Consider the following 24,701-nt stretch of genomic DNA (forward strand, 5'->3'; position numbering starts at 1 on the left):
TCTGGCTAATGTGCATAAGTAGCTTCTGCTGAGGAACAGAAGGTTATTGGCAAAGCAAGTGGTCAGGAATTTTCAGGTATTTGGACATAACAGACTATAGATAATTACAATTGAGGAGCTGTTTCATGGGCAATTTGATCATCTCTGCCACTGTGGACAATCATTGATTTAAAGACAAAGTGGGTAGAAAGGAGCAGTAATAAAAGAGGACTTAGGCGATCCAACCTTGATTCACCACCATCCACAGATCAACAGTCACTAACTGTTTTGTATATACGTTCCCCAAGAACCTGAGTGTTCTCTTTTGTACGTGCACTTTAATATGGATAAGGCAAGCAGCTCATGATCTAAATCACATACTGACCTGAAAGGGATCTAGGAATAGAGAATTCCTATGTTTATGTCTACATGTCCCAGTGCATAAAATAAAAAAAGTAGATCAGTTTGGTATGTACCTGAAAACATATTATCTTGTGACCATGAACAGCAAATAAATATGCTTTGTATGGATTTTTTGAGATGTTCTTTTGCATTCTGAGTTGAAGCACAGCAACTCCATTAGTCCTTCTTTTCTCCCCTCCCTCCTGTCTTTTTAGTATGCCTAACTTTGAAATTTGGACATAATTGGGATGAATGTTTGGGTTTTCTTGACCACTTCTTTGGGATAGGGAAGTAGGCTTTGCTGTTTTGAGAGAGAAACCTAAATGTGTGTTGAAGCAGCATATTTTGAAATAAAATTGTTGATGTTTTACATGTCTTCTGACATTACTCAGAAGTTTAAATTAAACAGGTAGGTGGTGCATCAGCGTGGGAAAGGGCAAAGCTGGCAGGTATGTGAATTTCGGGATAGACTTAATTTATTATGAATGTCCACATGCTGAGAGATTCAATCATTTCACAAAACAATGAAGTGACAAGCTGCTGATTTATTTCTAAAAGCCACTGCAAGTGGTTCCATCCAGCCTGCTGTTTGAGATGCTTGAGCAGGAAGGGTGAGAGAGGTTCAGTCCCCAGTCTAATGGGATGAAATCCTACATGTTTTACTGAGTTATACCTAGCCTCTAGGCTATAAACCACTCTTAGTTTGTGTGGCGGGGCTTCATACTCCATTTGCAACCATGTAGGCAGTGGCTGACTATTCACTTATTCAGAGGAAGAGAGTGCAAGTGAGGAAAAAACTCCTTGGACCCGGAGATTGCACAGAGACCTGTGTTTCTTCTCTCTGCTCCCAGGACATACTGTACATTTTACATTAAATTGCTCCTTGATACAGTACATAGAAGTCTTGGTAGAAGGGAAAAAGGGATGCCTCTGTACTTCCAAGTAAGCTAGCTACTGATCTTTTTGTGCTTTAGTTTTTGATGACTGTATTGGGCTTAGAGCTTCTTGACTGTGCTTGAAGCATAGAGAACACCTGTAAGTATGAAACTTTCTTTGGAGATGTGTGTTTGAGCTCCCTTGAGCTAAAGGAAAAAATAAGATCCTTTACTGCCTGGGGAGACACAGGGTGATTATAAGAAGACATGAATCCATCTGCTTTCCCAACATGTTTTTAATAGAAAAGCATAAGCCATACTTATTTTTCTGTAGAGGCAGATATGTAACATGAGTAGAAGCTTCTGGGCTCCAGATACCCTATAAATCAAACTGCCTAACAAATGAGCATAATTTAAGGCATTGTCTACTCACATTTGCCTGTGACCAGTTGTAGGTGGTTGCATCCTGTATATTCAGCCATCAGGTGCTTGGATGATCTATTGGTTGCTTTGGATGAAGTTTTGATGTACTAATTTATCTTGTGAATTGAATACAATGCTCCATTCTCTTTTTGAATTTTCCTGTGGGATCTGAGGTACTGAAAGATAGGTGTTATACTGCCCAGGATGAAAGTATCTAAATCTCTTCCTGGATCTTGTCCAGTTTAGCCACAACGTAAACGAACGCGTTTCACTTGTGAAGTACAGCTGATAATTTTTGTGCATATTAAAAAAAAAAGTCTTAATAATCAATACGTTAGCAAGAGGCTCATTTTATGTAAGATTCCTGTAGAATTACGTGGCAGAAGAAGCAAGAGCACCCCATTAAACTGTCAAAATGTTCATATCATGAAATATCACCAAGCAAAAATATAACAGCAAACTAAAAGGAGAACTGTTACTGGCATTCTTCCTGGGATATTTTTTTCTTGCCTTCCTCATAAAAACAATCCTGAAAGAAGGACAAGTAGCTTACCAGATTCACTGGAGTGCTCTTGGAAATCTGTATGGTGAGCATTTGAGTCTCAAGAGCACACAAGTGAATCCTCTTCATATAAACACACATGCTGTATGAATTACTCTCTGGAGATCTGTTTTCTCTTGCTTTACACCTTATATTTCCTGTCCTTCCACTTGAAAAAACATGTAAGTATCAGAAACTTAGAAATTTATGTACCAATGTACATGACTGCACAGAAGGAACTGGGCAACTTTGCAGTTGTGATATCCCTACTGGAAATAATTATCTTCAGTTTAAACACTATAAATCACAGTTTAAAGAAGTGCATGTTAAGTAGACTTGCCTGTTTAGTGGCAGGTCTGCTTTCTCTCAGGAATCAGTGTCTGAATGGTAGGTTATCCTGCTACTGCTTTTCTTCATTGGTCCAGTATTACTTCTTCCCAGCTTCCCTCCTGCTGAAATAATTGTGGTGCTAATAACAATGTGTGGGGAAATGACCAGATGTGCTAGTTTTCTTAGACAATTATACCAGCTTTTCCAATTTTCCAGACATTTTTTCATTTCTTTATTAACTTACCGGTGCCAGGAATTGGATTTTTCCAGTACATAAATCCTAATTAGTGAGCCAGAGGATTGAGTGCTCCATTTTACTCCTGATGTGTCATTTCCCCTCTGTTCTTGCTTAATTGGCATTTTGAAAAGCCAGGCCTTGTGCTTTTAAGGGTAAAAAAAGAAATACAGGAGTGTTTTGGGACAGAAAGGGATATTTGGTAAAGGGATGAAAAATGAGAAGAAGGTGTAGTTGGGATCAGGGCCATCTGGTAGTTCTGGGACTGCAAGGCATGAAGACCTGCAGAGTGGCTGAGATGCTTGAGGCTGAGCTACCTCTTTTTGGCACCACGTGTGACTGCCATGCCCATGTTGCCATTTGCTTGCCATGGGCACAGTGTGAGTGTATTAAACAATGCTGGCCCTCAGGACCATCTACAGATTGATTCTGTAGAGCAAAGGCAGCCTTTGGTGCTCTGCTGATGTGAGTTGTTCTTGCAGGCTTTCCCTGGAGCCTTGGTTTCTGCTTATCAAGGGCCAGAAAGAAAAGGGGAGAGGAAGAGGAGGCAGAGGCTTGTCAAGAGTAAGGGTATCATCAGATTTTGAGTTTAAGGACTCTTTTAGCCTTAGTATGTGCTTAGTATGAGCTTGTGGGAGGGGTTGATGGAGTGTTGGCAGGGCATGAGGAGTGGTTGTGAGTTCCAGGGAGGATGAAGTACTACACTGCATCTAAGAACTATGAGAATGAATGGGTTAACTGTGGCAGGGGAAGGGAATTGGACCACTAAGTGTTTTTCTGAATAGATATAATTTAGGGAACTGAAGATGTTTGTGAGGTCCTGAGATTCATCTGGGTGGTAGAATGAAGGTAAGAAATTTATGAGTCAGGTAAAAAGGGTTGTGGGTTCCTGTTGGCATCAGTATGTTGAGGTCTGGGGCCAAAAAGATCCATTAGGAGATGACATGACAAAATGGGGATTCTTGCCACTTTGTACAGGAAAGTTTGCATCCTGGGAGGGAAAAGGGGAGTGTGGGCGGGTGGTGGTGCCACTTTTCACCTTCTAGCGGGGTGCTCTAGAGGACACAGCTAAGGGAAGCAAGCAAGATACATGCAGCCCCACAACTTACTGTGGGTGTCAGTTGGTAAGAAGGGAAATAAACAGTAAGACTTTCTGTCAGCTAGGAAGGAGTAACTCGGTTCAGATCTTACCCCATCTCCATAAAGGCCTGTCCAAAACTTGAATATTTTGAGGTTCAGAAAAGGATGATTAATTCCTTTTTCATTTTTTGTGCTAATGCATTAATTGGTTCCAGGCAGACTGGGAACAGCAGAGCCAAGATATTGCAAGGAAGGCTGCAGTCCAGGTAATTCTAGGGCTGTCAGGAGGCTGAGAAGCACCAGAGAGTTAATGATAAAACCCGGAGACTTTCATTTTCCAAGATGTTTCATAGGTCCAGGAGGTCTGAACAGTGCCATGTTTTGGGGTGCTCAAAGAGCAAGAAACACAAGAAGGCAAATGTCAGAGTACTTTGGATTTATTCCAGCACTGCTGTGCTGACTTTAAAGGGAACCTCAGGAATTTGTATCCTGACCCTGGGGACCATATTTTTGGCTCCTAAGATCATCCTCCCTGCTGGGCAAGATCAGCCCTTAGGACTGCATACTAGCATTCCTTGTTTTGAGACATAAGCATTACCTTTTCTTATGACCCAGTTGACTGCTAGAATTCTTGACTGCACATGTGGGTGGCCCTCTTCATTAGCCAAAGCTTGAGACTGTCATCTCTTTACTACCCACTTGGGTTGTTGCTGATTTGAAATGTCGTTGCAGAATTCATGCCTACCAGGTGCTCTCTCCTTTTAGCTGTCTGACTTGGTGTGCTGTCCCAGTAGGGGAGGAAAACCAGCATAACAACAGTCTTCAGGAAATGCATCGCCAAATCCTGCCCTGCAAGTCAGCAACAGCACAGTATCACCAAACCACAAGAGCTTTTATATGAGGCTTTTATTTAAAGGAAGTAAAAAAAAAAAAGCTGGCTTTAGTCATATTAATTTCTCCTTTTTATTAGCTTTTAGGGAATGAGTAACAGCTCAGTGAGTTGTGTTTGCAACAAATACAGGTTATGAAATAAATGTATTTCATTATTTGCTCATTTTGCAATGAAAGGCTCTCCAAATATGTCTCCTAAATGGTTTAACTCAACATGAGAATTGATACTGACAAATACCAACTGATTCAATAGACGATGAGTTTCAAATTCCTCTTCTACATGGGGAATGTGATATAGAACAATGACCTCAGTTTTCAGCTGTCCCCTCAGATTCACCTCTTTTTTGGCTGTCTCTTTTTCTCTTTCAGTATCTTATCATAATTTTTCAAGTCCTGAGGGTCTTATAAGGACACTACTGTTTAATAATTAGACACTATAGCTCTGATGGGTCTTCTAGTAAAATCATTTACAACTAATGAGTATTTAATAGAATGTAATTAGAAGCTCTGATCCTTAGACCTTGACCAGTCTAGACCTTGTATACAACTAAGTGACCAGACAGCCCTTAACACTCATTAGGAGTTATCTGCACCCAACTTTACAAAGCTATGTGAGGAAACTGTTTAGATTTAGCCTCAAGCCACCTGCTTTGTAATCTGTTGCTGTGGACTCAGTTGATCCCGCTGTCCTTATAGTAACTGGAAAGCTACCAATGATTTCATTTTAGAGCAAATATTCTAATTCAGGAAGCGCAGAATGGAAAGCTGGTTGCTATATTTGTAAGCATGTGACCTTCAGAAAGCCTGTAATTAGGAAAGATTACTTCAACATTATGGAGGAACTGGTCACATGGAAGAAGAACATGTAAAGAAAGTTAGGGAAATCAGATAAAATCTATTTTGATTCAGTATGGGATATTCAGCTGGGATATATTTGATAGTGATCTTTTTAAAGATAATATATTTATCTTGTTCTTATATCTTATTTTATCCTTTTACCTAGTCCATAGACATATTCCCTCTCTTTCTTACTTTCCCCCACTTTATTTCATCCTAATAGGATTAACTAGTTGTTGTCTGAGTTTTTAACTCAGACTGTGGAATCCATTATCATCCCACATGCCTAGTTTTGGGTTTTTTTTTAAAATAAATGCAGCAACCAAGTAACAAAGGAAAAGAAAAATTAAATTCTTAAGATTTCTTTGATAAATTTTCAGTGGCTTAGGAAAAGGTTCCAATAGTGCATTCTTAATATATTTGATCTTGATCCTTTCTGGAATCTGTTATATGGCACCAAATGTATCTATATATAGAAGACAGATTTTATTTAAGAAAGTGTCCAAATGATCTTGTTAATGCTAATACAACATTTCAATTATTTGCCTTTTCAAAAGTGGTCTGTTTCAAGATGTTAGTTGCAAATAGAGGAAATGAAGTGTTGATGTAGTAAGGAATAATTTACTATGTCTGGAGAGTTCTAAAGTAAAACATCTGGATCAATTTGTTTACAAAGTCCCTGCAGATAAAAAGCACTATCTCTCCAAGGAATCAGTTTGTGCCCTTTCTGAAGAATCATTAAAAAAAAAAAAAAGAAAAAAGGAAAGTTGGCTATCATACACAGAAAGCTCCTGGGAATTTGTTTATTAAGGAATCCAAAGAAAGTTTGAAATCCTGTTTCTTAGGATATCAGCTAGTTGCTGAAAATGTGGTGTGGTTTTGTGATCTTAATTTAGCCTGTCCTGTTTATCTGCTTCCCCACACCCCTCCTCTTAAAAAGTAATCAATTTTAGAAGCTGCCAGTAAAGACAGCATGTTAGAGGTATAACCCCTCCCTGCCCATTAAAGCATTCTGTGATTCTGTGATATGCTAGAGCTGGATGTGGAATGGTGAAAAAACTGTTGGTTTCACAGGGATATGAACACCCTATGATAACGGAAGCATTTAATATAAGAAATGAAGCTTGCTTTTAATTGTGTCAGTCCAACTCTAGGTGGTATTGAATTCTATGAGAGGTTGTCCCAACTTAAAGGTATATGTGGATTGAACCTGTACTTGAAATGTTCTTCAGTAAAAGAGCTAAACGAGAGCTTTTCTGCACTTGGGTGCTGCAATCTGGAAGACCACAGAACTCTATTTGGTGATACCACACCTGCTCTTGAAAGGTATTTTGAGTTCCTCCTTTAACCAGTGTAGTTACAGTCATTAATATCATCACCACAAAGTTTTCCATTACTTTATCGTTAGTCAAATTACAATGCTAATTTTATTTAGGAAGCTGTTAGTCTCCTCACGATACTGTAGGTGTTCTCAGAGTAAAGGGAGGGTGTTTGAAAGTCTTCTGTTACAGTTAGTACAGGCAACAGTTTAGCCATGTGAGCAGCTAGTTCCTGAGGTGTGTACCAGAATATCGTATGTTTTCAAGGGCTGTTTCATGCACTTCCATGTTGTGTGGTATTGATTCAGATGTTTTCTGCATTTACAGGACTTTATCTTGAAAAGTGAGTCTCTGCCAAGACAGATAAAGAGTTAATGGATATTTTCCTCTAAGGGGACACTTTTTAGAGATCTTGTATGTGACCGGAATTATTTTTCTGTTCCTTTTATGTCTCCTTTTAGTTAGAATACTGATGCAAAATGCCAACATTGAAATTTAATTTTGTGATTAGTTAGCGCTTTAACATGCTCAGATACCTCTGATGCTTTCTTAAAAAGGTCAGAAACATGGGCTGATATTGTTGAGATTGCTATCCTTTTTCAAGTCCAAGGGGCATGTCTCTCCAAGTTGTACATTTTTTTTTCTGCTGTTTAGAGAAGTGAAATCTCCATCCCTCCTGTGGGATATTATCCTTGGAGTAATAAGTGGGTAAAACAGCCTTGTAGAAGAAGAATGGCTTTGGGACAGAACACGGGTCTAATTCCATCCTAAGTTTGGTCATGAATCTGAAGGTTGTGGTTCAGACAAACTTCAGAGCTGTATAAATTCAATTGCAACTCAACATCAGCATCCACAAAGCCCAGCTGAGAGTCCTGTTGTTGTTGACAGTATACTGAGCTCATAAAGAATCTGGGCTCAACACAAACAAACAGAATCATTATATAAATCAAAAGAAGATGAAAGCAGAACCCACATCTTTCAGCTTGAATACTAAAAGTCTGCCAGGAGGAATAAAAGATACTTCCTGTAAGGGTGATGAGTTGCAATTTCCTTTCGAGTTTTCTTATTTTACATAGTAAAGAGAAGGGGAGAATAGCCTGATTAAATCATATGGGTATGGATTCCCTCTCGTTCTAACATGCAGGTTTATATAAAATTAGCACGCACTTCTTACTTTTTATAGTTCATTTTATGACCTTTACACCAGCCTTGTGTAATGATACTGGTTATCTCCATCCTGGAATTCTGAAAGGAGGAAGGAAGGTATTTGTGTTTCCCAAGAAAACACAACAAAGTAATTAGACTTCCCAGGATTAGATGTCCTGCTGTTTCTGTATCATACAGTATTTATTTAATCCTGTGTTTATTGCAGATGCTGAATAATCTCCCAGTAATGTGGAGGACATTGCAAAGATTTGGAGTTTTATGTAGTGTTCCTGTTTCTTGGTGTGGACAAGTGAGGTGTATTTATACATTTATTGATAACAAATATGCAATAGATTTTGATCTGAAGCAATAGGGTCTCAGAAGTCACTACATATATATTATAAAATAGTTTAATCACACAACCCAGTATTTTAGGTTTACTTTGCAGACGCTTTTTCTTTCATACTTCATTTGAAACCAGAAAAGCAATTTAATACTTTCTGTATTTGGTTGATTAGTGAAATAATCTCATGATCTTCTGGTAATTGCTAGAGAAATTAATGGAGTTTTTGGAAATGGTTCTATGATAAGTAAGAATTTAGAGTGAGATCCAAAAAAGCACTTAGATGCCTAAAGAAAAATTTAGGCAGAATCTAGGTACCCAAATCCAAGGGAGTGATTCAAACGCCCTGTGCAGAGTCTGTGTCTCTGCACTACTGAGGCTGCAGTGCTGTTGTCTTTGTGGAGCTCAACCTGCAATATCTTTTCCCTTTCTAAGATAACATAGTAGTCATAAACTAATTTTGCTGCTACTGACACCCGTTTTTGGAATTTAAATCTAGCTGCTCTACATCAACTTGCACCTATGTACTGGTAGTATGGAATTCACAAAACACAATTTTCATTCAAGATGGAGGCCTCTTGTTTGTTGCTGTAATATAATAGGATTTCTAACTTCATTTATTATTGATTAGAGATATGTATTGCATCTTTATAACTACATTGTCTATTCATACCTGAGTTGAATAATTTAATCAATTGAAAGCAGTGGTAAGAGATTTTTTAGCATGCGTCCTGTCCCTGAATTTATCATGAATCTGTTGATTATTTTCAGGTGTTTTTACTGGAAGTGATTGAATTAGTCTTTATTAATGCTACCTTAAGTGATATCAGTCTGGAATTGCCCTGTTTCAATGCAGAAACCAGATTTGCTGATTTCAATATTGGCAAAACCCTTACAAATCTGTTACCTCTTAGTTCCATTTCCATCTTCTGGTATTCTGGTTTAATTTTCAAGTCTCTGCAAAGAGTCCTGTTCTTTTTATAGCTTCTTTCTGCTGTGGAATTGTGATGGTTGGAGAGAAATACAGTTTTGATGAAATATTTTGCTCCACCAGTCAGCTGAAGGAACGAATTATTTCTCTGATCAATGTTTGGGGATTCCCTATCAGTACATTTACATTAAGGATTATGTTTACTTTAATAGTCAACTGTTTTTGTTTTTTTGGTTTGTTTTTTAAAGACAATGAATCCCTTCTCTTTCACCACATTTTCTGGTCTTTTGCAGTGGAATAAAATGATCCTCTACACTTACAGTCTGTTCTTGGAGGTGCAGTGATATGAAACAATCGCTTCATACACATCTTTGATCTTCAAAAAAGAGGGATTAAATGCAATCCATAGTGCTCAGCATGTATAATTTTGCAGGGATGGGTCAGTTTGGTGATATATCAGGTCTTGCTGGATTATATTGTGAGATACAAATTGCCACCAGACTTCAACTAATTTTTAGAACCAGAATTTTACTAATGTGTCTCATGTGACAAAGTGCCTGTTGAGTCTGCTCTGCAGTATTATGAGGAGCCTCAGCTTATTATATTGGCCCTTGTTGTGAATGCTGGTAATTTAGAGAAACTGAGCCTATTTTCAGTTGTTTAGGAGAGAAGCCAGCACAAGCATGTCTGGGAAATAAATCCTGCATAAAAACATCTGCTCTGGTACCTGCCTTTCTCAGAGACAGTAGAGAAGAAAGTGGACGGATAGCACAAAGCTTAAAAGGTAACACCTTGCAGTGTGACGTCTATGAGCATTTTTTATGTATGTTGGAACATGGTGATCTGAAGTCATGACTGCCAACAGCATGAACTTAATCCACTGCAGCCCAGCTGCATCCTTGATGATCAGATTGGTTGTAATGGTCTGTCTCAAAGAAGTGAGAAGAGCTGCTGTAGGACACACTAATGTTTTGTGGCTGATCCCTTGGCTCAAAGGGCAGAATGTGGAAGTGAACATCCAGATCTCCTCTCTTATTCACACTGCATACTGTTGCTTGCTGGAAAGAGAATGTCACAATGCAGCTTGAGTTTCTCTAATAGTCAGCTGCACAAAATAGATTTCCATTGACAGGGTGAATGATTAACAGTGGATTTAATTGATGGCTGCCATGATGTACTCAGGTCTCTCTGAGGCACTTGACTGAGTTTCACACGGCATTCTGATTAAAAAAAATAAATTAGCAAAATCAGCATATTCTATATTGTATGAATTAAAAACTGGTTAGCTGATAGGTCATAAAAAGGAATTATTGAATTCTTCCCTGAAGAGGGTGTGTCTATTGCAGCCTGACTTTCAATTTCTATAATAAGGCTTTGGGTAATGTTAAAGCTGGTAGAATTTGCCTATAAAATAAGAAAGGGCAAAGAAGGAAATATAATTTATAATTGCAGTTGTCTTTGATTTTCCTCCAGATTCTGACTTTAAAATGCTTGAGCCATTTTGCAGGTCTGTGGAGTTGGGTCCAGTCACATTGTGCTGCCATTAGTATGAGAGACTGTGGTGATAATGGAGGTAGTTTACATATATGCACAACCTGAAAGCCTGATAAATACAGCCCTCTAAACAGTATAGATCAATATAGGTAAACTAAGGGTCGTATATCTAAACACAACAAAAGTTACTATGCTTATAAGGTAGAGCTCTGCATTAAAAATTCTTAAATAATACTCAGAATAAATAGTATATTACTAACTGAATGTGACTATCAGCTGTAGCTGTGTTACTGGAAGGGCTAAATATGATGCTTTGATAGATGTAAAGGGATTTATCAAATAGAGTAAGGCTACGTTACCCTCGGGTATGGCATTAAGGAGACCATTAATAAAAAGCTGTGTCCAATCCTATAGTAAATATTTTCATAGAGAAACTGTAAGGCATTGAACTAACGTGTGCAAAATGACCATAGATTTTCTAAAACATAGGTATCTCACAGATGAGCTTTGTGAATTTATCTGTGTCTGTTAAATGTGTTATTTCCTCTGTCCATTAGACAAACAGCCTAGAGTACTAATGTCAATAGTAATTAATAGTGAAGGAACAATTTATTTATTTGTGATGCATTTTCCACCTTTAAATCAAGAGTCAGTTGCTTTCTGAGAGTTCTGTAGAATAGATGATAACAGTGTCCAGATATAGGAGTAGCACAGGTATTACAAAGTGTTGATGCAAGCTCTATTTCAGCCGTGAAGAAAAACAAAAAGGGATAGAAGGAGAATTGTAAGGTAAGAAATAGAGAATTCCTAATGTTTTTACTTACCCGTTGATACGACTCCATTCATGATGTACAAATAAACTAAAATTTATTAATCAGGTTACTCACAATTTTCAGAGCAGTGCTGTTCTTATGCACTATTGATGAAAAGATGCTTAAAAAAGGTGTATGAAACTAGGAAATAGTAGCAGAAGTGTTTCAAAACCCAGACTCAGATTGCAGTTTTGCCTTTGAATTCTGAATGCTGTTATTTTAACTTTTACCTGTCCACTCGAGAAACAATAATTCCTTGGCCAGGCTGCATTTATACAAACAGTTTTATTCTACTCTGTAGTAATTTCAGCAAAGAATTCTAAGTGTTATGGAACATTTACGTTCACATCTTTAGTGCCCCAGATAAGGAAGTACTTAAATTATTTTTTTTTATTTCTCACAGGACATTATTCCAGATTGGATCCTCCTGATAGACTTTTAAATTCATACTCTACCTTCATGCGGAGTAGTTTCTCTGTATAGGTGAGTCTTCATGTTTCTCAAGACCCTTGAATTTATTTTCCTAGTTTGTCCCCCCTTTAAAAAAACAACAAAACCAAACACAAAACTTTAGTAGCCATAGTTATAAGGAGCTGAACAGTCTTCTATCACCTCCATCCAAGGCAATTGGAAATAGTCACTAGAGAGGGCAATTTCTAGTTTTAATAGTGATTACATGGTACCCAAGGTTTTGATTAAATTATGTTCAGTGTTAAATTAACTGGCACTAGGAGTTAGTGGCAGCATTGTAATGAACTATTGCCAGATAATTTACAGTCAGTCAGCAACCATATGGCATTTACATGTGTATGCTGGTCCTGCACTGACATGGAAATTGGTCTGACCCACGTGACCTGTCTTAGCTGGGGAAATTCAATATTGAAGCCAATTGCCACACTTTGCAGATGCCAAAGGCAAACCTGTTCTAATCCTATAATCCCATTTCATAATATAGATTTCCATGTAGTTTGGAGCACAAAACCAGAATGTATCTTGCACAGTTCAAATATTTAGCTTGGTCTTCATTCTGGTGGCTTCACTGCATTCCAGCTGCAGGAGACAGGAATTTGAAGATGGTTTACTTGAGCCAAATTTCGCAGCCTTTAATTGAGCAAAATATTCAGAGAGCTATATAGTTCAGTATCTTCTCTCCTTGCCCATGAAACAGAACGCAGTGATAGGCAGAGTTCTTCCTCTATGTCATTTTAACCTGGGGAATATAACAGTATAATAATATTCTTGCTGTGTAGCTGTATTTTCATAAACTCCATTCTCAGCTCTCCAAAACATGTATTCTTCTGTGGGAATTAGATGAGAGATCCTTTATATGCAAGAGAAGGTTTAAAATTTGGCTCACTGATCTTGTTCTGGAACACTGCTCTGAGTCTGTGGATTTCAAGGAGACACTTGAGGACAGCAGCACATACTCATAGATTTCTCCCACCTGCCCTCCCACTCCTTGACAAATACCTAAATCTGTCATACTCAGTAAGTTTTACTCCTCATCTGCAAATGCTTTAACACAGCAAAACATGGACAGTTTTACCAAAGGCTGAAGATTGGGGTTGAATTTTTGGACTCACTTAATGCTCATTTAAAAAAATGAAAAGTAAAGAAAACTTTCATTAAACCACCTGCATTAATCACTGTTGATAGTTCAGGAAAGAGCCGAGAGGAACAGAGGCTAAAAAGTTGCATAAAAATCCTTTATTTACAAAAACAAGCAGAGGAAACATTGAGATGACACTTTTTACAAACCATTGTTTAGAGAATACAATTTCTGGGAATTTCAATGAATTTAAAATTTTGTTTGCAGTTAGTTTGGGCATGTTTAAATACACCACCCTCACCCTTTAATTCTATTTTACTCTGACAGCTGCAGCAGCAAGATGACTGTGTTTTGACATCATTGTTTTAATGATATAAAACCAATATTACATTACTCTAGCTTTTTTCTTACCAAGGATCTCAAAGAATTTTACAAACTATATTGTATTTATAGCAAGTGTTTTGCTTCCTACTGAGAAAATACCCACTTCTGAGGCTAATGCAGCAACACATGGCAATGAATTTTAGGGGTCTGTTCTGAGGCCTAGGGGGAATTTCTTTTGGTAGGAAAGGCAAAATTTCTTATGTAACTGAATTTGAATGTGAACTTGAAGATACAGGAGATGCAGTGGTCTCATATCCAGTTTCTTTCTGTCACATGCAATGTAGAATCTCATCAGTAATATTGCATTTGATCTGCAGGTGAAGTTAACTATGTTGAATACTCAATGCAGAAGTTGGAAAATATCAAGTGATGTGTTTTTGCTCGTATAAGCCTTCTTAAGAATTAAAGCATGAACTCTTCCTTTACTTTGGCTAAAAGTGTAGCCACAGGGTAGGACAGGATTCAACATCATAGTTCAACCTGTTTCTTCTCATCAGCAGGACCATCGGAGCAACACACACATACTGTTGGTCTTGATTGCTGGTTAAAATGTTTTAGATAAATCACCTGCATCAGGGCATGTAAACCAAGTATTAATGAATAGGTAATAAGTGTGTACAGCACTTCAAAGTCATAAGGGAAGAGCATTCTCTAGGATTTAGGTAGCATTGTGTGGACACAACACTGCATTGGACTCACTAGTTGATCTGAAAGGTTTGAGTGTTAAACCAATCGTGTATAATGAGATGAGATATGGTGTGATGAGCCTTACAGAAATCTCGAGTTCCTCTGCATGATGGGCAGGGAAATTCTGTGCTGGAATAGCCTTGCTAGTGTAGAACAGATTGCTCCATGACTAACTTCAAGGCCTTGGATTCTGTGAATGGGAGGGCTGAAAATTCCCAGGAAGCGATTTGTTTGTATTCAGAAGAAGTACACAGACTTGTACGCTTGTACACTTGTAAGCACGGTTTCTGGTTCAATTTGTATTGATTATGTAACAGCAGGTTGTACCATCTGTTCAGCAGTGGTATATCATCCTACTTGCTTCTATCATATATTTCTCTTGCTAAACTTACCCTTGGGTTTCATTTTAGATTTGGGGTAATGAGTGTTCCAAGAGAAAAATGAGCCACAATCTTCTCCCAGTCTTACTTATATTTTCCTTTAAGTGTCTCCTTTCTATGTGATGGGTGGACAGCAGCATTTTAAACAGATGTTTTTCACAGCCTATTGCATAATTATTTTTCAAGTGGCTTCTAAAAGCAGATGTTTCCATGTCTTTGTTCTTTCCCCTCCTGACACTTTAACACAAACAGCAGATTCCACGGCTGCTGTCCTTTAGATCTAGTGAAGAAAATACCATAGCAGTGATGTTGGGTTTTTTTTAAGCCTATTTGGCAGTAATAAATATGTACAGGCACATATTTTCTTCCCTTTCTCCTTTGTCACTAGTATTACTTACAGATATTATCTCAGGTTTTGTCTTTTAGAAATACTGTCTTTCTCCATGCTTTTCATCCACAGTTTAGAGTTTGATCTTTACTTTCTTCCAATACTTTGGTTTCTAGTAGCATCTTGAGTGAGTAACTAAGAATCTTTTACTCCTTAGGAGTTCAGTGTATAATTTTTTACCTCGTGCCAGGGCAGATTACAGCTGTCACTTGTGGCATCTCCATTACTGTGGAGACCCTCTGGTATGATTTTGGATATTTTTTTGTCAAATAGCTCTATTTTCTTTTTCTCTCATAAATAGAGGTTCAATAACTGGACTTTCCCATTGTTTACAGAAATAGTCCAGCTTTCTTGTAAACCATTTTGTACTTCCTAATTTGACTATTTGTTCCTCAAAGACCAAGGGAATGCAGCTAAGAATGAAATAAAGGGCAGGCCCAGAGAAGTTTCATCCAGCCATAATTTATCATGACAGAAGATGAACTTCAGCTGCTAGTCTAAAATGATGATAAATGCTTGGATGAAGAAAACAAAAAACTTTCTAGTAAATCTACTAATTTAAACCTCATGGATTTTACCTCCAGCATATGAAACATTATCTGGTGATATAGCACTACAGCTTCATGGCACACTTTGTCTCATTTGGATTCTGGGTTATTTACTAACTGGTACGGGTGTAGAAACAAGGGTTCTGCTTTCTTCATCTTAATTTTTCTTTTTACTGGATTTTGAGGAAAACAAAATATTTCTGAAAGCTATTAGATATTTTAAATTTTATGAGAGCTTTGCCTGGAGCACAGAATCGTGGGTTGAGGCATCCCATAAGATTCTTCCAAGTAGGCTCCTGAACTTGCTGAAGTCAGTTCTCCTTATTCCCTTCTCTCAGAATCCTGAACATCATCTTGTGGTCACTGCAATCAAGGCTTCCCCCAGCCTTCAGGTCTCTGACCAGTTCTTCCTTGTTTGTGAGTGTGAGATCCAGATGAGTAGCTACCTTCATTGGCTACTGTCACGGTTTTGGCAGAGGTAGAATTACTTTTCTTCCTAATAGCTGGTATAGTGCTGTGGTTTTGATTTAGGAAGAGAATAATTTGATAACACACTGATGATTTTAGTTGTTGCCATAGTCAAGGATTTTTCAGCTTGTCATCCTGCTCTGCCAGTAAGAAGGCAGGTGTGTCCAAGAAGCTGGGCTGCCCAAGGAGGTGGTGGAGTCTCTTTCTCTGGAGATATTCAAGACTCATCTGGATGCCGACCTGTGCAATATGAGCTGGGGAGCTGCTTTGGCAGGGGGGTTGGACCCGATGATCTCTCAAGGTCCCTTCCAACCCCTACAATTCTGTGATTCTGTGAGACATAGCCAGGACAGCTGACCCAAGCTGGCCAAAGGGCCATTATTCTGTTATACTCCATATATAACTTGGGGGTTTGGCAGGAAGGTGGGGCAACTTGGGAATTGGCTGAGCATTAGTTAGCTTCGGAGAAGTTGTGCTGTTTATCATTGGTTTTGTATGTTTTTTCCCTTCCCCTCTCCCCTCTCCCTCTTCCTTTTTTCCAAATAAACTGTCTTTATCTAAGCCCACAAGTTTTACTTTTGCCTTTTTTCCTTTTACCATTCTGATTTTTTTCACTCGTCCCACTGGGAGAGGCAGAATTGGGAGAAAGTCTGTGTGGTTGTTTTAGCTCCTGTCCCTGTTAAATGATGGCAACTCCTCAAACACCTAGGTGAACAATTTATCATCAATGCACTTCAGAAACCTCCTGGAATACTTGTGTCCTGCTGTGTTTTTTCTCCTGGAGATATTGGGCTGGTTAAAGTTTCCAATGAAGACCAAGGCCAAATTGTCTGACGAAGGTGTCATCATCTTCCTGATCAAGTGGTCAATAGCAGTTACTGATGTGGCCCATGTTGGTCAGTCCTGTTATGTTACCTGTTAGCTCATAGCTATATAATTTCTTGTTCCTAAGTCACAAAAATATCTTTGAAGTGAGACAGTAGAAACTTGATCCTTTGACAACTGTAAAAATGTACTACACAAAGTATTAGGAGATGTGCCACAGGAAGCAAGCATACATTGGAAAGAAAAGGGACTGGATGATATTTTTTTGTCCACTTTCTTTTTGTCTTTCCTGTTGCAACAGCGATGTTCATCATTGCTGCTACTTCTGTTTGTGACAACTGGCACCAGGATGACAGTTTAAGTGTATGAAGGGACTTTACTAATACCAGCAATCTTTGAGTCTTCATAGTTTTTTCCTTTTCCAATGACATGTTTGAAACTTTTTTTTTTGCTTTTGCTTCTTTCCTGTGTTCAGTCTTGGTGATTATCTTGATGTTTTAGTTTTCTGGCAAGCTGTAGCAATCATTTTTCCTCCAACAAAAACAATTTTTATCAGGTTTATTATGACACGAAAGTTTGGTGAAAAATGAATTTGCATTTGACTTTTCATGTTGTTTTCCTTTTCACTGAACTGTTTCTGCTGTACCTGATTGTTTTTCCTTCTGTGTAGTAAGTCCTGATGATCACGAAAGGGTCAGACGTGACAGAAACATGTAACAGATGAAGATAGTTTTCACTTCAATTTTTCTTTTTTCCAGGTATCTGTTGAATTATCTAGTCATCTGTGTACTCATTAAGATGTCTTATTTTATCTTGTCTTCCTTATCTTTTTTTTTCAGGCTTAAGTTTCTTATTAAAGTGCTGCTAGGCACTCTTATGCCAAAAAAAAGACATGTTTACTTCAGCAAGTGAAGAAAAAAATGTAGCCTTGCAAAGGGAACCCAGTGGTCAGTCTTGTATAACCACAATAAACTTTCTTGCAGATTACAGAAAATGAAAGAAGAAAGTTTGCTAATTGTTGTGTATTTATTAGCTGACTGTAACCCCCCCCTCCAAAAAACAAAGATAGTGACTGCTGCATTGTAGTATTTCCTTCTTTTCCAAAGCATATTCCAACTTTTTCTTGAATTAATGTACACAAGCCACTTTAACTGCTGGCTGCATAACTTTTGGCAGTTTGTTTGATATTCCGACCAATCTTTGTATAAAGAACTGTCTGAATTGTTTATAGATTTGTCCTGCTGCCCAGAGTTTATTCCATGATCTCTTATTTTGAAAACAACTGTACTTTATGAGGATGCTACTAAGGAGTTTGGGCCTTGCATTGAAAGGCTGTGGTTAGTGGGCTGCTATATGACTTAGCCCATTCATAGAACTTAGAATTGTTAGATGTATTTATCAACAGTTAAAAAAAGCATGAGACAATTCCACCTAAATTTTCCTGTTCAGTATTCTTATTATGCAGCATGACAATAATTCATGTTTTTACAACATATTCTGTTTTTTTTCTTAAAATTCTTGGAAGTGTAAAGTGGCTAAGAAGTGACCTGTCAAATCACTCTCTCCCCATTGAATGCAGGGTGAAAAAGGAACTGAGAACAAGATGACGATCAGGATGGCTATTTCTACTGACTCTGTTTCCAGTTTCAATATATGGGATGTGGAACAAGGTAGGTAGGAATGTTTTAACTTTTTTAATTGCACCATTACAGAATTTAATATCAATCTGGTGTTAAGGCTGTATGCAAGTATCTAAGCAACACTTACCGTGTCTTCTGTTATAGACTTAGATAAACCTTGGCTTTGCATTATCTTATCTTGTTGAAAAAAAACAGTAGATGGAAAGAATTACCATTTTTAATCTGATCTGTCTCTGGCTGAAAGCAGAGATGAAGCAATGTGCAGAAAAAACCCTGAACTATCTTTGAAGAACTAGTTATCTTTGAAGAACTCTATTCCTCATCTGAAAGCATTCATTCTTGTAACATTGTCTTGTGTCTGGGACAGCTAGCTCAGCAGAATAATAGATGTAAGTAGTTTAGATGCAGTGTTTAACTGATTCATCTACACTGCTTCCAGAATTCAGTAGCTATTTCTGCATCCTGCTATGCTGTTTGGAAAGAAAAGTTGTGAACTCATTCCTTTTTATTTGTTGGAGAATCCAAACAGGACATTTATTCTTCATAGCCATAAGACCAAATCTGTATGTCAATGACCCAGACTTATTCTTAGGCAGTAACACATGTTGCTAAAACCAACCAGTGAATTCCCTCAATTATTTAAAAAAGGGGAAAAATGTTATTGAAGGGGCAATTAACATTACAAAGTAGAAGACTGAAAGAACTTGGAAAGTTGCAAAATGAGCCTTCATGCTTCTCTGTGTACTTTCATTAAGGTACAGGATTTAAGTGTGTGGTACTTAAGTTCATTGTTTCAGACTGTTTGGAGTTGGTGTATCGCATTTACAGATATTTAAAAAAAACAAACCACTTTCAGAATAATTAGAAATAGGTAACTCATTGAAGATAGGTGAGGAAAGGGAAAAATAACTTTTAATAAGACTAATCAACTTATTTTCCACAAAATTCTGGAACAGATGAAAAAAACCTCCTACCATTCTGTGAATCTGTAACAACCTGATTGTAAACACATAGAAGGTAAAGAATTGAGTAACAACCAACATATGAACAACAGTCAAACAAATTGTGTCAGCTGTTGAACTCTTGAGCCATTCTTCAATGGAGAAGAAGGGTCTAGATATAGAAGAATTAAGAACTTTCTCCCAGTTTTAATAAGATCTTTGATATTACTTTCTGCAATATTTTAATAAGAAATCAAAGCAAACATTCTTAATTAAACTATTGGAGAATAGGTCCAAAATGGGCTTACTAACTGTACCTAAATGGTAATTTTCAGTTGTTTTGATGTGTTGAGTGAATATTTGTTGAGGCCTTCCAGTATTCGAGATTTTAAGTAGTGTCCTTCACAACTGCCTTGAACTCACCAAATTTGCAGTTGATGCCAACTCTAGATACTCACTGAAGAAAATAATTAGAATTCAAAATTATATTTAGAAATGAAGGTCAAGGGCTGTGTGACAGCCAAGTGGAAGTTATTGCACATACACAGGGATAATCAAATGCAGGATGGACAACCCAAATAAGTACTGTAGAAAAAGCACTAACATTAAAGTGGACCTCAAGTTGAATGTTAGTCAACAAGATAATTTAAAAGGAGAGATTATTGGGGTTGATTAGCCCGAAGAAGAGAAGACCGAAGAGAGGGCATGTTAGGAGAAGAACTAACAGCGTAAGCTGCAGCAAGAAAGGTTCTGATTAGAAGTAAGGAAAACAGTTCTAATGGCAAGGAGGGTGAAGTGCTGGAACAGATTGCCTAATGATAGCTTGAAGCATCCATCAACAGATGAGACAAACATCTGTTAGGAATGACACGGTTATAACTGAGCGTGCTGTAGTGTGGGAGGAGGGCAAATGGGTAACCTCTGGAGTGATTTTATGTTTCTGTTATGACATTTTCCTGCAGAATGCTTGTTAAAAACAAGAGTTGCTAGTGGAGCACTAGGGATACCTGTCTTCTGCACACAAATTAATTTTACTGCAGTGCATGTAATTGCATGAGGTAGAAACACTGGCACAGCTGTTCATTGTATTTAGCAGGTAGGTTTTTGAATTCATTCACTCAGTTGTCATTCATGTTGTGCAGTGTGGGCTTGACCCAAAAGCCATTGCCAGACAGATAGGGCATTGGGTACAGTCAGGCAACCAAAGTCTTCCTTGCTTGCCCACTGTCTGGTTTTGTAACCTATCTTAAATCTCCCTTTTGGATTCTTCCCCATGTTTTGTTTACAATAGTATTTCCCTCCTACATAGAGTCATAGGATGCTTTGAGTTGGAAGGGACCTCAAAGATCACCTAGTTCCAACCCCCTGCCATGGACAGGGACACCCTTCACTAGACCAGGTTGTCCAGAGCCTCATTCAACCTGGCTTTAAACACTTCCAGGGATGGGATTTCCACAACCTGTCTGGGCAACCTGTTCCAGTGCCTTGCTACCCTCATAGTAAAAAATTTCTTCCTGACTTCTAACCTAAACCTACCCTCTTTCAGCTGATTCAAGGTGCTGCTTGATGCAAGCTGTGGTAAGAAGGGATTATGACACTGCATTACAGCACCCGGTATTACAGTGCTTTGAGCTTAATTCAGTCTTCAGTGTGCTACTGTAACACAAGTAATGAACCACAATAACAGACACTGAAGACCACAAGTCTTCCTGTTGACTCCAGTGGAAGTAATTGAATCAGGCCCTTGGTGAATAAAGAAGGGATTTTAAAAGAATATTCTTGGTCAGTAGTCACTCTGAATGTCTTCATGTCGTTGTGCCGTCTCATTCTCCTGTTCTCATTTGATTGTGTGAACTGTCATCTTGCTGACTTGATGTGTCCCTGCTGCAGCATCGTGAAATACAGAATGCATGAAATAAGCCTTTCATATGAGCACGCATTCTAGTTTTGGTCAGACATGTCTGTGGTCAAAATCTGATATTCTCTGTCTAGTCATAGAGTTCAGAGGCCACTCTTTTAACTTATCTAGGATAGCATATTTTCCTAGAGAACTGTCTTGTATATGAAGTGTACGGAGAAAGGAACATTTTAAAAATTATGTGTAACAACTCATACACAGATGCTGGGCTAAGAGCAGAAGTTATAGCATGCTACATTTGAGAATCTTTTTTTTTTTTTACTTTTATTGTCATTTAAAGACAGTACTTCTTTAAATTTTGCATAATATATTTTTTTCATTGGAGAAAAAAATCAGAGTCTAGCTAATGGTGAGACAGATTAAAAATAATTGTAACTAGGAACTGGGCCATGATTAAAATTGTTCAGCTGTTCGTTTTATTGTTTGTTCCCAAAACCTTAAATGCACTCTCTGAGAACAATAACAACAGTTAGCATGTAACTCCGTATGGGCCAATTCATGCAGCCCTCAGTCCTTTCCTACTCCAGAAAAACTCCCGTTTAGAGGGCTTTGTAAGGAGTTTGAGGTTGGAACTATGTTCTATCTATTTTGTAATATTAACATGGAAGGTGCCATGGAGGGAGAAGAAAAAAGCAGAAAGAAAGGAGAAACAAACTGAAGTCTACCCTACTGGCATTTTTGGATTGGGGAAACATAAAAACACAGACTGTGATGTCCCCTTCAGATAATACCTGTATCTCAGTTAACCTCAGAGAAACAGGTGGGTTTGCTATGAGAGGGATGAAAGATTGCAGTGAGGGTTGTAGTGAGAAGAACTATGAAAAAAAAAACCATAGAGGAAAATGTGATGGCCACTTAGAATCATAGAATGCATTAGGTTGGAAGGGACATTTAGAGGTCATCTAGTCCAACTACCCTGCAGTAGGCAGGGACATTTTGCTAGATGAGGTTGCTCAGAGTCCCATCAAGCCTGACCTTGAATATCTCTAGGGATGGGGTCTCCACTGTGCCTCTGGACAACCTGTTTCAGTGATCTACCACCCTCATATTGAAGAATTTTTTCCTAATATCCAACCTAAATCCCCCCTTTTATAGTTTAAAACTGTTACTCCTTGTCCTGTTGCTACATGCCCTTGTGAACAGTTCTTCCCCAACTTTCTTATAGGCATCTTTCAGGCACTGGAAGGCTTTTATAAGGTCCCCCCAGAGCTTTCCCTTTTCCAAATTGAACAAATCCAACTCTCAGCCTGTGTTCACAAGAGATGTGCTCCAGCCCTTTGATCATTTCTGTGGCCCTAGTCTGGATGTGCTCCAACAGGTCCATGTCTTTCTTGTGTTGAGGGCTCCAGAGCTGGATACAGTACTGCAGGTGAGGTCTCACCAGAGCACAGTAGAGGGGCAGAATCACCTCTCTTGATCTGTTGGCCACACTTCTTTTGATGTAGCTCAGGATGTGGTTGACCTTCTGGATTGCAGAGGCACACTGGTGGCTCATGTCCAGCTTCGCATCTATGAGTACTCCCAAGTCCTTTTCCTCAGGGCTGCCTTCTAGCGCATCATTTCCTAACCTGAATGGATAACAGGGCTTGTCTGGAACCAGGTGCAGGAATCTGCACTTGGCTTTTTTGAACCTCATGAGGTTCACCTGGACCCACTTCTTCAGCCTGCCCAGATCCCTCTGGATGGCATCCTGTCCCTTTGTCACATTAACTTCACCACTCAGCTTGGTGTTATCATCAAATTTGCTGAGTGTACACTCAGTCCCACTATCAGTATTATTAATAAAGATATTAAACAGCACCAGTCCCAGGACAGACTCGTGAGGAACCTCACTTGTCACCGTCTTCCATCTGGACTTTGAGCCATTGACCATCACCCTCTGGATGCCACCATCCAGCCAATTCCTTATCTACTGAGCAGTCTATCCATCAAATCCATATCTCTCAAATTTAGAAGGATGTTGTGGGGACTGTGTCAAAGGCCTAGCAGAAATCCAGGTAGATAACATCTGTAGCTCTTTCCTTGTCCACTGATGCAGTCACACCATTGTATGAAGCCACTAGATTGGTCAGGCAGGACTTCCCCTATTAAAGCCATACCGGCTCTCTTTAATCACCTCCCTGTCCTCCATATGCCTCAGCATAGCGTCTAGGAGGATTTGTTCCCTGATCTTCCCAGGCACAGAGGTGAGGCTGACAGGGCGGTAGTTCCCAGCATCATACTTCCTACCCTTTTTAAAAATGGTCGTAATGTTTCCTCTCTTCCAGTCACTAGGGACTACACCTGACTGCCATGACTTTTCAAATATCATGAAGAGTGGCTTGGCAACTACTTCAGCCAGTTCCTTCAGGGCTCTGGGATGCATCTCATCAAGTCCCATGGACTTGTGTACTTGCTTACAGTGGGACAGACTCTGTCTCCCCAGTTCCAGTCTTGTGGGTCATCAACTTGAGAGCAGCGAGGAGAGAGGTTGCCAATGAAGACAGTAGCAGAGCACTTCGCTACAGTAAAACATGAACTGGTTTCATAGGTAAGAAACAGTATTTGTTGCTAGTTGACCTTCGCTGATGCATGGTACATGTCAGCTTCTTGAGGCAGTGGTTTAAACCTCCATGTTGGTTTGACCTCCTTGGACCTACAGAAGTCTGGCACTTCTATTATTAAAAATGGACTTTTCTCTTACACATATTTTGAAATCTTGGTCTGGGTTTCCACCTGCAGAACAGGCTTCTAAGACTGGTGATGAAATATAGGGAATTGTAACATGTGGCTGGGTTCAGAAGTGATGAGCTACATTTACGGTAGGATTTTCAAAATTCCATTGCTTTTCAACAACACCAGAAGATGAAGTCTTTCAGGTACTTATGGAAGTCATACCCAGAGAGCTAATTTATAGCTCTACAGTGCATACAAACACTATAGTTCACAGTGCCTTCCCACTATTGATGCCTCGGAAAGCCGGCATCAAAACTCAATAGCATTGGTGACTGTTAAGCAGGTATCCTTTATTGCAGCACCGGGCACACAGGGGATTGCTCCTCCAAATGTGTGAGCCTATTAAAGCCAAATTTCTCATATTTATACAGATTAACTATACATATTCATTATAATTTCTAAGAAAAGGCGGGGTTATGCAAATTATTTCCAGGAAATCATTTACCTTAACTTCTCCCAGATAGAGCATGCTCAGTGACACTTAAGGGGTCTTCCGGTGGTCTTCAGACGTCTTCCTCGCTCTCAGCATGTGCTCTTTACGTTTTCTCTCCAAGGTTGTCTGAGCTCAAAAACACATTCCTTTTTGCTGAAAACAAGATATACTCCGTCTCCCAACTGGT

Source organism: Gallinula chloropus, assembly GCF_964237585.1.
Source record: "Gallinula chloropus genome assembly, chromosome: 14".
NCBI classification, from domain to species: Eukaryota; Metazoa; Chordata; class Aves; order Gruiformes; family Rallidae; genus Gallinula; species Gallinula chloropus.